The sequence below is a fragment of the Rhinatrema bivittatum genome, chromosome 5 (assembly GCF_901001135.1).
Source record: "Rhinatrema bivittatum chromosome 5, aRhiBiv1.1, whole genome shotgun sequence".
Classification (NCBI taxonomy): Eukaryota; Metazoa; Chordata; class Amphibia; order Gymnophiona; family Rhinatrematidae; genus Rhinatrema; species Rhinatrema bivittatum.
Genome location: NC_042619.1, coordinates 344457307 through 344470380, shown reverse-complemented (window position 1 = coordinate 344470380; position 13074 = coordinate 344457307). Strand labels below are relative to the sequence as shown.

At 41.5% G+C, this 13074-nt stretch overlaps 1 protein-coding gene across 6 annotated transcripts in view; it reads right to left on the bottom strand.

Annotated features, from left to right (window-relative positions):
• UBAC2 (UBA domain containing 2) overlaps positions 1-13074 on the bottom strand; it is a 377581-nt gene that overhangs the window by 196399 nt on the left and 168108 nt on the right. The gene's annotated exons all lie outside the window — the stretch shown is intronic.

The window sequence follows — 13074 nt, the reverse complement described above, 5'->3', positions numbered from 1 at the left end:
TCTTCATCATCTGCATAATCTAAGAGAATTATTGCTTGTATGTATACCTATTCCCTTACTATCTGGAATATACTTGCTAGGTTAACCTCAGCATCAAAGTAATTACTATATTCTGAACATGATTGCAATAATGCATACAACATTCCAAATACTACAGCTATTTCCTAAATGAATATAGTAACTAAAACAACTGACACCAATAGATTACCCATTACTGTGCAACAAAAATGCTAGAACTAGATAAATCAGGATTACACAGTGGGAGTGTAAAACCAGAAACAATGATGGGGGAACAACTAGAGGTTTAGTGACAGCAGAGCTTTTTCATTAAATATCACATTATTCAACAGGGCAAATTGAATAACAACATTGTGCTAGGCAATGCTCATGTTTTCTTATATTAAGCTACTGTGTGTGTATTATCAGCATGCTACTCATATCACGATCTTGCATGCATATTTAGTGCTGATAATCTACCAACGGAAAGTGGTTTCTGTATTTTAAACTATCATAAAATACATCTGCTCATACAACAAAATACAAGAAAAGGGACTAAGGCTTCATTCAACTTTTAAAGTCCTGAAGTCCACAAGAAAAGCTATTACTATCAACCATAAAATAAAGAGTTTCTGTAACATTATTCCAATAAATGATGAGCTTCCCTGCAAGAGGCAATGTTTTTGTTAAACTTCTTTGCTAAATCTGAGATGTGTAGGGGATATGATAGAGGTCTTTAAGATCATGAGAGGCTTGAACGAGTAGATGTGAATGAGTTATTTACACTTTCGAATAATAGAAGGACTAGGGGGCACTCCATGAAGTTAGCAAGTAGCACATTTAAGACTAATCGTAGAAAGTTCTTTTTCACTCAACACACAATAAAGCTCTGGAATTTGTTGCCAGAGGATGTGGTTAGTGCAGTTAGTGTAGCTGGGTTCAAAAAAGGTTTGGATAAGTTCTTGGAGGAGAAGTCCATTAACTGCTATTAATCAAGTTTACTTAGGGAATAGCCACTGTTATTAATTGCATCAGTAGCATGGGATCTTCTTAGTTTTTGGGTGCTTGCCAGGTTCTTGTGGCCTGGTTTGGCCTCTGTTGGAAACAGGATGCTGGGCTTGATGGACCCTTGGTCTGACCCAGCATGGCAATTTCTTATGTTCTTAAATATAATGGTATATCTCTGCATTAATTTTCTGTAGCTTCGATGGTTAAATTATTCATAAAGAAACAAGCTTATAGAGTCTCAATAAATTTGGGGGTTAGTCCTTCATTGCATCGTAAAGCAGCATTATCATCACAAAAAATCTCTGTAATTTGTTTGGCAGCTAAACAAAATCACTAAGGGCCTGAGTCACGAAGGCATCCTCCCATTCTCTGTCTATGGGAAAATGCCTTGATGAACCAGGCCCTAAGATTCCTTCCCTGTTCCTCAGATGGAAAAAGAGATGGGGAAATTGCATTTGTTAAATGGAAAGTTTTGTGCCATATTTTATGTAAAGGCCAAAACGCTTATGCTCTTAATAAAAAAATCTTTGATTATAAAAAAAAGAATCAGTGAAATAATAATGTTTTAAATCCATACTACAGAGACTGTGGGTATTTCCCTATTCCCAGAGAGCTTACAATCTAAGGACTTCATTTTTCCCCCTGACAGAGAATGGAAGAAAAGCCTTAGTAAATCTGAGGCAATGCCCAAGATCTCCCTTTACCATTTGGGCTTGCATGCCATTCCTGAGACGTTATTACACGTACGAGAAGGTGGTGCTGGTGGGCTGAGATAACCTGCACGGAGCAGCATTCTTCACGCAGGCAGCTTGCTGGGCAGACTGGATGGACCATTTGGGTCTTTATCCACCGTCATTTCCGAATTATATTGCAATGATAGGATGGATCAGATTGATGGAGGGGTAGCGCTATATGTTAAAGAGGGCATAGAGTTCATCAGGATAAAAGTTCTGCAGGAAACAAAGGGAACTGGTACTACCTTTATGGATTATTATTTTATTTATGAGTCTTATGTTTTTTAATTGCTAGTAGGTTAATTGATTTTACATTTTTTTGTTTTAAGATAATGTATGTTTACTTGTTACCCGCTCAGATATTTTTTGATTATGCAAGATATAAATGATTTAAAAAAAAATAAATAAATAGAAATTCCATTTGAAAAGGGGAATAGAATAACAGTGAAGTTGTACTACCGTCCACCTGGCCAGAATGTACAGACAAACAATGAAGTGGTAATAGAAATTATGGTTTATTATTTTTATATACCGTCACATCGGCAAGCCATCACAACGGTTTACAATTGATAACATAAAAGAAATACAAATCATAAATTAAATATAGTAGCATCTAAAATCCATTAAAAGAACATAAAAATTACATTTTAGGTGCTAAGAAATTAATTAAATTTAAACACGCGATGGGTATCCTAAAAGGCCGAAAGAAAACAAGACAGTATACTTAAGAAATTAGGGAACCTAAAAAAATAATAATGGGTGATTTCAATTACCCCATTATTCACTAGGTAGATGTCACATCAGGACATGCTAAGGAGGTAAGGTTTCTCAATGAACTAAATGACTTCTTTATGTAGCAGCTGGTACAAGAACCAACAAGAGGGAGAGCTATTTTAGACCTAATTCTTGGTAGAACACATGATTTGGTGAGAGAGGTAATGATGTTCAGGGGCCACTTGGCAATAGTAATCATAACATGATCAAATTTGACTTGATACTTGGAGGGAAAACATTAAGGTAATCTACTGCAAAAGCATTTAACTTTCAAAAGGGAGACTGATAAAATAAGGAAAATACTTAGGAAAAATTAAAAGAAGCAACTGTAAAGGTTAATGCAAATACACCCTGTCCATGCCTGATGCAAACTGCAAACATAAGAACATAAGAACTTGCCATACTGGGTCAGACCAAGGGTCCATCATAGAAACATAGAAATGACGGCAGAAGAAGACCAAACGGCCCATCCAGTCTGCCCAGCAAGCTACGCACTTTATCTTTTTTTTATCTTTTTAATCCTTTTCTCTCACCCACCTGTTACTATTGGCTTGCAGTACCCTCCAGCCCTAATTCCCCTCCACCCCACCACCAAGGTAGAGAGCAGCGCCGGATCTGCATCCAAGTGAACGTCCAGCTCAATTAGGGGTAGCAACTGCTGCAACAAGCAGGCCACACCCTTACCCCATACTCTTACCCACCCCTGGGTTTTTTTTTTATTTGGAGATGGCAGCCCTCCATCTTTCCGCTCCGTGAAGGTGGAACACCAACCACTGGCCACTAGCATCCTGCTCCGTGAATGCATCTGTGGCTACTGCCGCTCCGTGTAGTGTTTTCCTGCCTCTTCTTTATTCACGTCCTCTAGACTTGATGGACCCACAGTGTTTATCCCACATCCTCTAGACTTGATGGACCCACAGTGTTTATCCATCAAGCCCAGCATCCATGCTACTGTTGCTAGTAATAGTAGTGGCTATTTTCTAAGTCAACTTAATTAATTGCAGGAAATGGACTTCTCCAAGAACTTATCCAATCCTTTTTTAAACACAGCAATACTAACTGCACTAATCACATCATCTGGCAACAAATTCCAGAGTTTAATTGTGCATTGAGTGAAAAAGAACTTTCTCCGATTAGTCTTAAATGTGCCACATGCTAACTTCATGGAGTGCCCCCTAGTCTTTCTATTATCCGAAAGAGTAAATAACCGATTCACATCTACCCGTTCTAGACCTCTCATGATTTTAAACACCTCTATCATATCCCCCCTCAGCCGTCTCTTCTCCAAGCTGAAAAGTCCTAACCTCTTTAGTCTTTCCTCATAGGGGAGCTGTTCCATTCCCCTTATCATTTTGGTCGCCCTTCTCTGAACCTTCTCCATCGCAATTATATCTTTTTTGAGATGTGGTGACCATAATTGTACACAGTATTCAAGGTGCGGTCTCACCATGGAGCGATACAGAGGCATTATGACATTTTCCGTTTTATTCATCATTCAATTTCTAATAATTCCCAACATTCTGTTTGCTTTTTTGACTGCTGCAGCACACTGTACCGACGATTTCAATGTGTTATCCACTATGACACCTAGATCTCTTTCCTGGGTGGTAGCTCCTAATATGGAACATGACATTGTGCAACTATAGCATGGGTTATTTTTCCCTATATGCATCACCTTGCACTTATCCACATTAATTTCATCTGCCATTTGGATGCCCAATTTTCCAGTCTCACAAGGTCTTCCTGCAATTTATCACAATCCGCTTGTGATTTAACTACTCTGAACAATTTTGTGTCATCTGCAAATTTGATTATCTCAGTCGTCGTATTTCTTTACAGATCATTTATAAATATATTGAAAAGTATGGGTCCCAATACAGATCCCTGAGGCACTCCACTGCTCACTCCCTTCCACTGAGAAAATTGTCCATTTTATCCTACTCTCTGTTTCCTGTCTTTTAGCCAGTTTGTAATCCATGAAAGGACATCGCCACCTATCCCATGACTTTTTACTTTTCCTAGAAGACTCTCATGAGGAACTTTGTCAAATGCCTTCTGAAAATCCAAGTATACTACATCTACCGGTTCACCTTTATCCACATGTTTATTAACTCTTTCATAAAAGTGAAGCAGATTTGAGAGGCAAGACTTGCCCTGGGTAAAGCCATGCTGACTTTGTTCCATTAAACCATGTCTTTCTATATGTTCTGTGATTTTGATGTTTAGAACACTTTCCACTATTTTTCCTGGCACTGAAGTCAGGCTAACAGGTCTGTAGTTTCCCGGATCGCCCCTGGGGCCCTTTTTAAATATTGGGGTTACATTCGCCACCTTCCAGTCTTCAGGTTAAGAGTTTACATCAGGCATGGGCACTGTTTAAAAATACCATTTTGGAAGCCCAGACCAGATGTACTCCATGAATTAGAAAAGCTGGAAGGAAAGCCAAATGACTCCTGGCATGGTTAAGAGGTGAGGTGAGAGAGGCTATTCTAGCCAAAAGAATATCTTTCAAAAATGAAAAGGGATCCAAATGAAGAAAACAGGAAACAGCATAAGCACTAACAAATTAAATGTACAGCATTGATATACTGTCATATTGCTTGTAAAAATTGGTTTGCATATTCTACCTATTAATCTTTACTGGATACCACATACTTTCAGTTCTTAGTTCAAATATCTATTAAAAATCTTTGCTAGGGACTAACCATACCTTATCTTTAGGATTTATTTAATCAGAGAGAATGGCTTAACTCAATGCAACAATTGTGGTGCTTACGTCCCAAGGCCTATCATTTGGAGAACCGAGGGTTGTCCCTTTTCCCTTTAGCTGTCTAAAATTAAAATGGAGCTGATCCATCTAAGGGAGCAATTGGCAAGGATTCAATTAACCTCCCCTTCCTTGAAACATCCATCTGTCACCCATCTCCCACAGCTGTTACGAAATCCCAGTAAAAAATTGTTTTACAAGTGGGCTCATGTAGAACTAGACACGTGACAATCAGGCACCCACCTTCCCCAAGTTTACAGCAACCTGTACCTCAACCCCCACTCCCACAGAGTTATCAGACACCCAGAGTTATCAGACACCCAGAATCAATTGGATAACAGTAGGTTCTGGCAGAATAAGACCTGTGACGGACATGCAAAGTAAAATTAACATAAGCAATCAGCTCAAAAAAACAGAAAAGGTTCCTAGGAAGCGCAACATAGCAAGGGAGAAAAATTGGAAAGTTATAACTACAAATGCTCGCAGTTTGGGCAATAAAATATTTTTATTTTTCTCTTTATACCTTTTCTTTTTTTCTACCCTACTTATCAGTTCTTTCATGTTATTATATATAACCATATAATGTTTTATATTTTCTTATATATAACCATATAATGTTTTTTAACTATGATATGTTACTCTGTTCATTGTATTTTCCTCCTTTTCAGTTCAATGTAAGCCGGCATGATGTGCTTTACGAATGTCGGCATAGAAAAGCCTATATATAAATAAATAAATAAATAAATAAATAAATAAAATCCTAGACCTGCAGGCCTTAATGGTGGAGGCAGACTTGGACATTGTTGCTGTCACGGAGACATGGTTCTCGGATTCTCATGACTGGGATACGGCCTTACTGGGCTATAACTTGTTAAGGAATGACAGAAAGGACAAAAAAGGGGGAGGAGTAGCACTTTATGTCAAAAATAATATCCAAGCAACTGAACTGTAAGGAAAGTGGGATAGAGAAGAAGAATTATGGGCCATCCTAAAAAAAGATGACGGTACATCCATTTTTTTTGAGTGATGTACAGGCCTCAGACTCAAACAGAAGAACTAGACAGAGATCTGATCAAGGACATTATAAAGGTGGGAAATAAGGGGGAAGTGTTGATTGTCGGTGACTTTAATCTGCCGGATGTGGACTGGAGAATCCCTTCTGCAGAATCTAACAGAAGTAGAGAGATAGTAGTTGCCCTGCAAGGCGCTCTGTTCAAATAATTGGTAATGGAACCCATGAGTGAGGGACTTATACTTGACCTAGTGCTCACTAATGGGGTTGTCTCTAATGTCCGAGTGCATGCCCACGTCAACACCGGTGATCATCAAACAGTATGGTTTGATATTGCAAATAGGATCCGGAGAAGTGTCACAAAGACCCGAGTTTTAAACTTCTAAAAAACAGACTTTGTAGAAATGGAGAAATATCTGGAGGCAGAACTTGAAAACTAGGAGAAAATGGGAGAGGTTGAACAACAGTGGGCCAAACTAAAAGGAGCAATTACAAAAGCAACAAATTATATGTTAGAAAAGTAAACAAAAGTAAGAGAAATAAGAATCCAATCTGGTTCACAAAGGAGGTGGCTGATGTAATAAAAGCAAAATAAGCAGCTTTTAAGAAATATAAAGGATCCCAAAAAGTGGAACACAGGGAGGATTATCTGGCAAAACTGAGGGAGATGAAAAAAGTAATCAAGAAAGCAAAAGGTCAGGCAGAGGAAAGGATTGCCAAGGAGATAAAGCAAGTTGACAAAACATTTTTCAGATATATCAGAGAAAGGAGAAAGGTACGTAGTGGTACAGTGAAATTGAAAGGGGATAAGAATCAATGGGCGGAGAGAGATGATGAATTAGCAGAAATATTTAACAAATACTCCAGTTCAGTGTTCACTAAAGAAGACCTGGAGAAGGACTGTCACGTTATCAAAACTGTAGAAGAGGGTGAAGTAGATGAAACGCCATTTATGGAAGATAATGTATGGGAAGAGCTAAGAAAACTGAAAGTGGACAAAGCCATGGAGCTGATGAGGTTCACCCAATAAAACTGAGGGAACTCAGAGATGTGCTGGCAGGTCCACTGTGTGACTTGTTCAATAGATTCCTGGAAAAGGGTGTAGTGACTGGAGAAGAGTGGTGGTGGTCCCGGTTCACAAGAGTCGAAGCAGAGAAGAGGCTGGAAACTACAGGCCAGTTAGCATCACCTCGGTGGTGGGAAAATTAATGGAGACTCTGCTAAAGGAAAGGATAGTGAACTATCTAAAATCCGATGGGTTGCTCGATCAGAAGCAGCATGGATTCACCAGGGAAGGTCCTGTCAGATGAATCTAATTGATTTCTTTGAGTGGGTGACTAGAGAACTGGATCAGGGAAGAGCGTTCGATGTAATTTACTTGGATTTTAGTAAAGATTTACTTACAGTCCCACATAGAAGACTTATCAACAAAATGAGAAGCTTGAGAGTCAGCTCCAAGGTGTTGGCGTGGATACAAACTGGTTGACGGATAGAAGACAATGAGTGATGGTAAATGGAACCTACTCTGAAGAGAGAATGGTGTTAAGTGGAGTGCCACAGGGATCGGTGTTGGGACTGGTTCTGTTCAACATCTTCGTGAGTGACATTGCAGACGGGATAGAAGGTAAAGTTTGTCTATTTGCAGATGATACTAACATCTGCTACAGAGTGAACACACCAGAAGGAGTACAGAGAGTGGGACAGGATTTAAGGAAGCTGGTTGAAGATATAGCAGCTGGGATTCAATGCCAAGAAGTGCAGAGTCATGCATCTGGGGTGTGGTAATCCTAAAGAACTGTATTCATTGGTGGGGGGGGGGGGGGGGGGGGGGGGGGAGGGAGGGGAAGGGCTGATATGCATGGAGCAGGAGAAAGACCTTGGGGTGATAGTGTCTAACAACCTGAAGTCGACGAAGCAGTGTGACATGGTGATAGCCAAAGCCAGAAGAATGCTAGGCTGCATAGAGAGAGGAATAACTAGTAAGAAAAGGGAAGTGATAATCCCTTTGTACAGGTCCTTGGTGAGGCCTCACCTGGAGTACTGTGTTCAGTTCTGGAGACTGTATCTCAAAGGAGACAGAGACAGGATGGAGGTGGTCCAGAGAAGGGCGACCAAAATGGTGGGTGGACTCCATCGAATAACTTATGAGGAGAGATTGACTATATATACTCTGGAGGAAGCTGACTATATATACTCTGGAGGAGAGGAGGAGCAGGGATGATATGATACAGACCTTCAGATACTTGAAAGGTTTTAATGATCCATGGTCGTCAACAAACCTTTTCCATTTGAAACAATTTAGTAGAACTAGGGGTCACGATTTGAAACTCCAGGGAGTAAGACTTAGAACCAACGTCAGGAAATATTTCTTCACTGAGAGGGTGGTGGATGCCTGGAATGCCCTTCCAGAAGAAGTGAAGACTAAAACTGTGAAAGATTTCAAAGGGGCATGGGATAAACACTGTGGATCCCTAAAGGCTAGAGAGGTAACCTGCATGGAGCGGCAGTTACTACCCTTAAGAGAAACGTGGGGGTAACCTGAAAGGAGCGGCAGTTACTACCTTGGGATGCTTGCTGGGCAGACTAGATGGACCATTTTGGTCTTTTCTGCCGTCATTAGTATATTACTATATAAAACCTCCCCAGAAGGAACCTTCCGGATTCCACACACTCAGTATACTACAATCATCGCGTTCCCACCCCCAACCCCTACCATTAGGGTGGGAATACATAGTAAATGGGGGAGGCCCTAGAACTCCTGGGTGAATCGAAAGGAGGAGTTTCAGACTAAAGTCGAGAGATTTTTTTCAGACTGAGGAATGTGAAAGATTAGGGGAGTCTGGGGATAATGGCGATTATGAATCTTTTTAGTTAAATGGTGTAATGAATTGCAAGTTGATATGACAATTTTGTTACTGTCTACATTTTTTGCCAGCTGACAGGAAATGCTTGCTTGAGGGAAGTGCAGTGCAAGTTTTTGGCTAGGGCCTCCAAAACGGCTTTATAAAACGGGTTTTTTGGAGTCTGAGCATTGTCGCAATTGTCAGAAAGATGGGGAAACACTGGGACATTATTTTTGGTTATGCCCAGTCACAAAATGTTTCTGGAATAACATACATCATTATCTTCCATCTTTGGAGGGTCAGTTAGTGGTTATGATGGCAGAGAGGGTGCTTGTTGAAGTCAATGCCTCTTTAAACAAAGGGAAAGGGACTCAATCTTTTCATTAGGAAGGACTATTTGATTGGGAAACAAACTATACTGTAGGCATGGTGTGATCAGATGCCTCCTTTTTGGTCATTTAAAAGGCAGGAATCTGAGACAACAGTCAGCCTACAGCTTTGGGCTGTAAGTTTACATGGAGAACTGGCCCATTTCTCTCCTTTCTGGAACAGAGACTCTGTTCTGCTCTGCCAGAGGGGCCAGCAATAAAACCTGAAATAGGTCCCTGAGGATGTTATTTCCCTTGGACCTTTGTTATACTTATGATCTTTGTCTAAGGTAGTCCCTTTTATCCTAACCTAGTATTTAACTCTTTCAGTATAATACTTTAGCAACACATGTCCACTGATCAAGACATTAATGTAATATAAACCAATTGTCATGGTCTGGCAGGCTAGAGTCAGGAAGCATCCCTGCAGAAGCAGTATAGGACTACAGGGCAAGAATAGAGCTGATTTTCTACCTAATCAGCACCTTCTCCCCCCAGGTTGAGCCCTTGGGTTCTGGGGACCAGCAGGTCCCGCTAAACATCATAGCTGGAGTCAAGCACAGGCTGAGAGCTGGGTCCAGGTACAGGCTGGGAGCTGGGTTCAGGTACAGACTGGGCTGGAGACAAGGCTGAGTTGTGGACAAGGCCAGGCCCAGAGGCAAGGGCCTGAGAAAACATAGGACTGGACCGGACACGGAAAAACAGGGATAGGTCTAGACATGGACATGATTAGACAGGCAATAGGGAACAAGAAAGTCCAACTGAGCAAGGTAACTCTAGTAGGTCCGGAGGCCACAAAGCAGGTAGGAGAGGCCCAGGCGGTCACAGAGCAAGGCAAGGAAGCTTGGAAGGCTACAAAGTAGGACAGGGAGCCAAGAATGGCCACAGAGCAAGACAAGAGGCCAAGCGAGACCACAAGGCAAGGCAGGAAGCCTGGGTAGGCCACAAGGCAAGGTAGAATAGTGAGAAGAAGGTGGCCAAGGAGCCAAGGTGACTCAATGAAGAGGCACCAAGGGACTGGACAGGCTGGGTTAAGTAGGTCTGAGGCATCAAGTGATCAGTAAAGTGGTGACTTGTGCAGCTGGGAGCAGGGCTCGCCAAGGACCCCTGGTGGAGGAGAGGCTGCGCAGCAGGCAAAACCATGGCACAGGGAGGCTACATAGCAGGCAAAACCATAGCACAGGGAGGCTACATAGCAGGCAAAACCTTGACACCAGTTACAGCATTCGCATTCATATATGTATAATGCCTCTTGCCCTATCATTAGCCTACATTAGCCCCCTTGCACCCCATCCACAACCTTACCCCATCCCATAAGCCCCTCCAATTGCCCATAAACTATCCTATCACCCACCTCCAACTTCCAATTGCTCCTAATCCCACCACCTCCACACCATAATTGCCCCAATCCAACCTTAACACACTCACACCCCATCCCAACCTCCAAATGTCTCCAACTAATGCACCCCTAACTCCCACCTTCCTAGTTCCCACAATGTGCTTACCCCATGGGGGTAGAAAGCTCGTCCATTAAACTCCACCTGCCTCAGCTGCCTGTTGTTCCTTCTTTCCCCCTGGATTGGAAATAAATGCTCATTCCACACTACCAGGGACGCAAGCTGTGACACGTCCCTGATGGTGAAATTTGGCTGCCTTGCGGGGGGCCAGGTGCCATCTTGGAATGAGCCTGCCCTGAAAGAACCGGAAGTTTGAGTGTTTTCATTTGCAATTTTGCAGAAGTGCACTCACATCTGAGTTCACGTACACACGAACCTGTTCACGAATAGCAAGCACATACGTATATGTTTTCTATAATACATATGCATACTTTACAATCTGTGCAGATGTATGTGTGCAGACTTTAAAATATGAGCATACTTCTATGCGGCCCCTTATATCAGCGTATATGGGGCCATGCACAGTTCTCTGAAAGTTATCCTCCCTGACTATAACAGAGCTTAGATATGTGAACCTTTAAATTTAAAGAGACAGCAAGCTTTTTAGACAAATGTAGCAGTAAGACAAAAAAGTTCAACTTCAAGTGGATGCAGTCTTTTCCATGCTTTCACCAAAGGCGAGATTCTTAACTTTTTGTGAATTATTGATAGTATGATGGCTCCACGGTTATAAAGGATGGGATAAGTAGCTGGGGGTAATGTGGGGTGGGAGAAAGGTGCTTAAGTGATATAAGGGAGGACTGGTCAGTATCAATGTTAATACTCGGGGAACAAGGAAGGGGGGAGGGAGTGATGGAAAAATGAAATGCTATTTTAATGCTTGGTAGCATAAGGAAGAAATGGATGCCAAGTTTATTTGTATTCAATAAAAAGATTCAAATATATATAAAAAAGGAAAGAGACAAGTCAAATATGACATCCAGATTGTTTTGCAGGACATGAGAAAGGCAATGAAGTAGAACTAACAGGAAACCGAAGGGAAGAGAGAGAATAGAAGACTTAGCACGGCAAAAGAGAACTACGGAAAATAAGACTGCATCCAATCAGGAAGACAGAGAGAAATAAAATGAAATGTAGCAGAGAGAGATGAACAGAACTGAGCGTCTCCAGTGAAACAGTAACAAGCACTTCCGTGAGCCAAGGCCAGTAAGACAGATAAGAAAACAGTACAGGATGCAAGACAGGGCCTTGAGGCACACAAACAGATAAGAAGGAAAAAACCAAAACAAAACGATTTAGGACCCAGCGTGGCCAGGCACGAGTAAACAATGTGCACTACAGTTCAGCACACCTTTATTCTTGCACTAAAGAAAGCTAACATACCAGGTGTAAAAAAAAATAAGCACGAACAAAGATATCTGCACAAAAATGTATATAGTGGGATCTTAAATTTGTATTCTGCACAGAAAACCCGCATTAGAAGCAAAGGTTGTGCTCTTAAGAGCTGTGCGAACAAAACAAGTTAGGAGTATAAGCTGACTCTGTCTAGAAGTCATGTGCACAAAACAAACCAGGATTTATGCACAATAATGCAGAGTCCACCATGACCTCCAGGTTCAGTCCCATAGACCAACACTAACCCAAGAAACTGTACTCCACCTCTGATCAGGAGTTACATTTCCAGCATTACGAAACACGAGTATAGCTTACCCACCTTTCTGCACTGGGGAATAAAAGATAATACCTTGATTAACATGGGATTTGTATACAGAAGCACTAATCTGCATGCACAAATCCACGCCAGATTGTGCGCACATGTTTTCTATGTAAAACCCCTAGCTACATCAGGAGTACAGTTCTGTGTGCGTAAATGTATGCAGAACTGCGCGCTAATATGCACAGAGTCTTGCACAGCTTATTACATCGGGGTCTTAGGATGGTTAACAACAATAGAGTAGGAATGGATGAAAAGGCAGGGTGAGAACCTAAAGGGAGCAGTGCCAAAAATACCAATACTCAGCGCCACTTAGCTGGATATGTGGCAGCGGCTGAACATCCGGCTCCATTCAGCAGTCGACACTTAGCTGGCTAATATGTGAGCGGGAAATGGTCATTCCTGAGAGGAGTTCTTAGCTGGATAAGGGCCGATATTCAGACCTATCCGGTTGTTAACT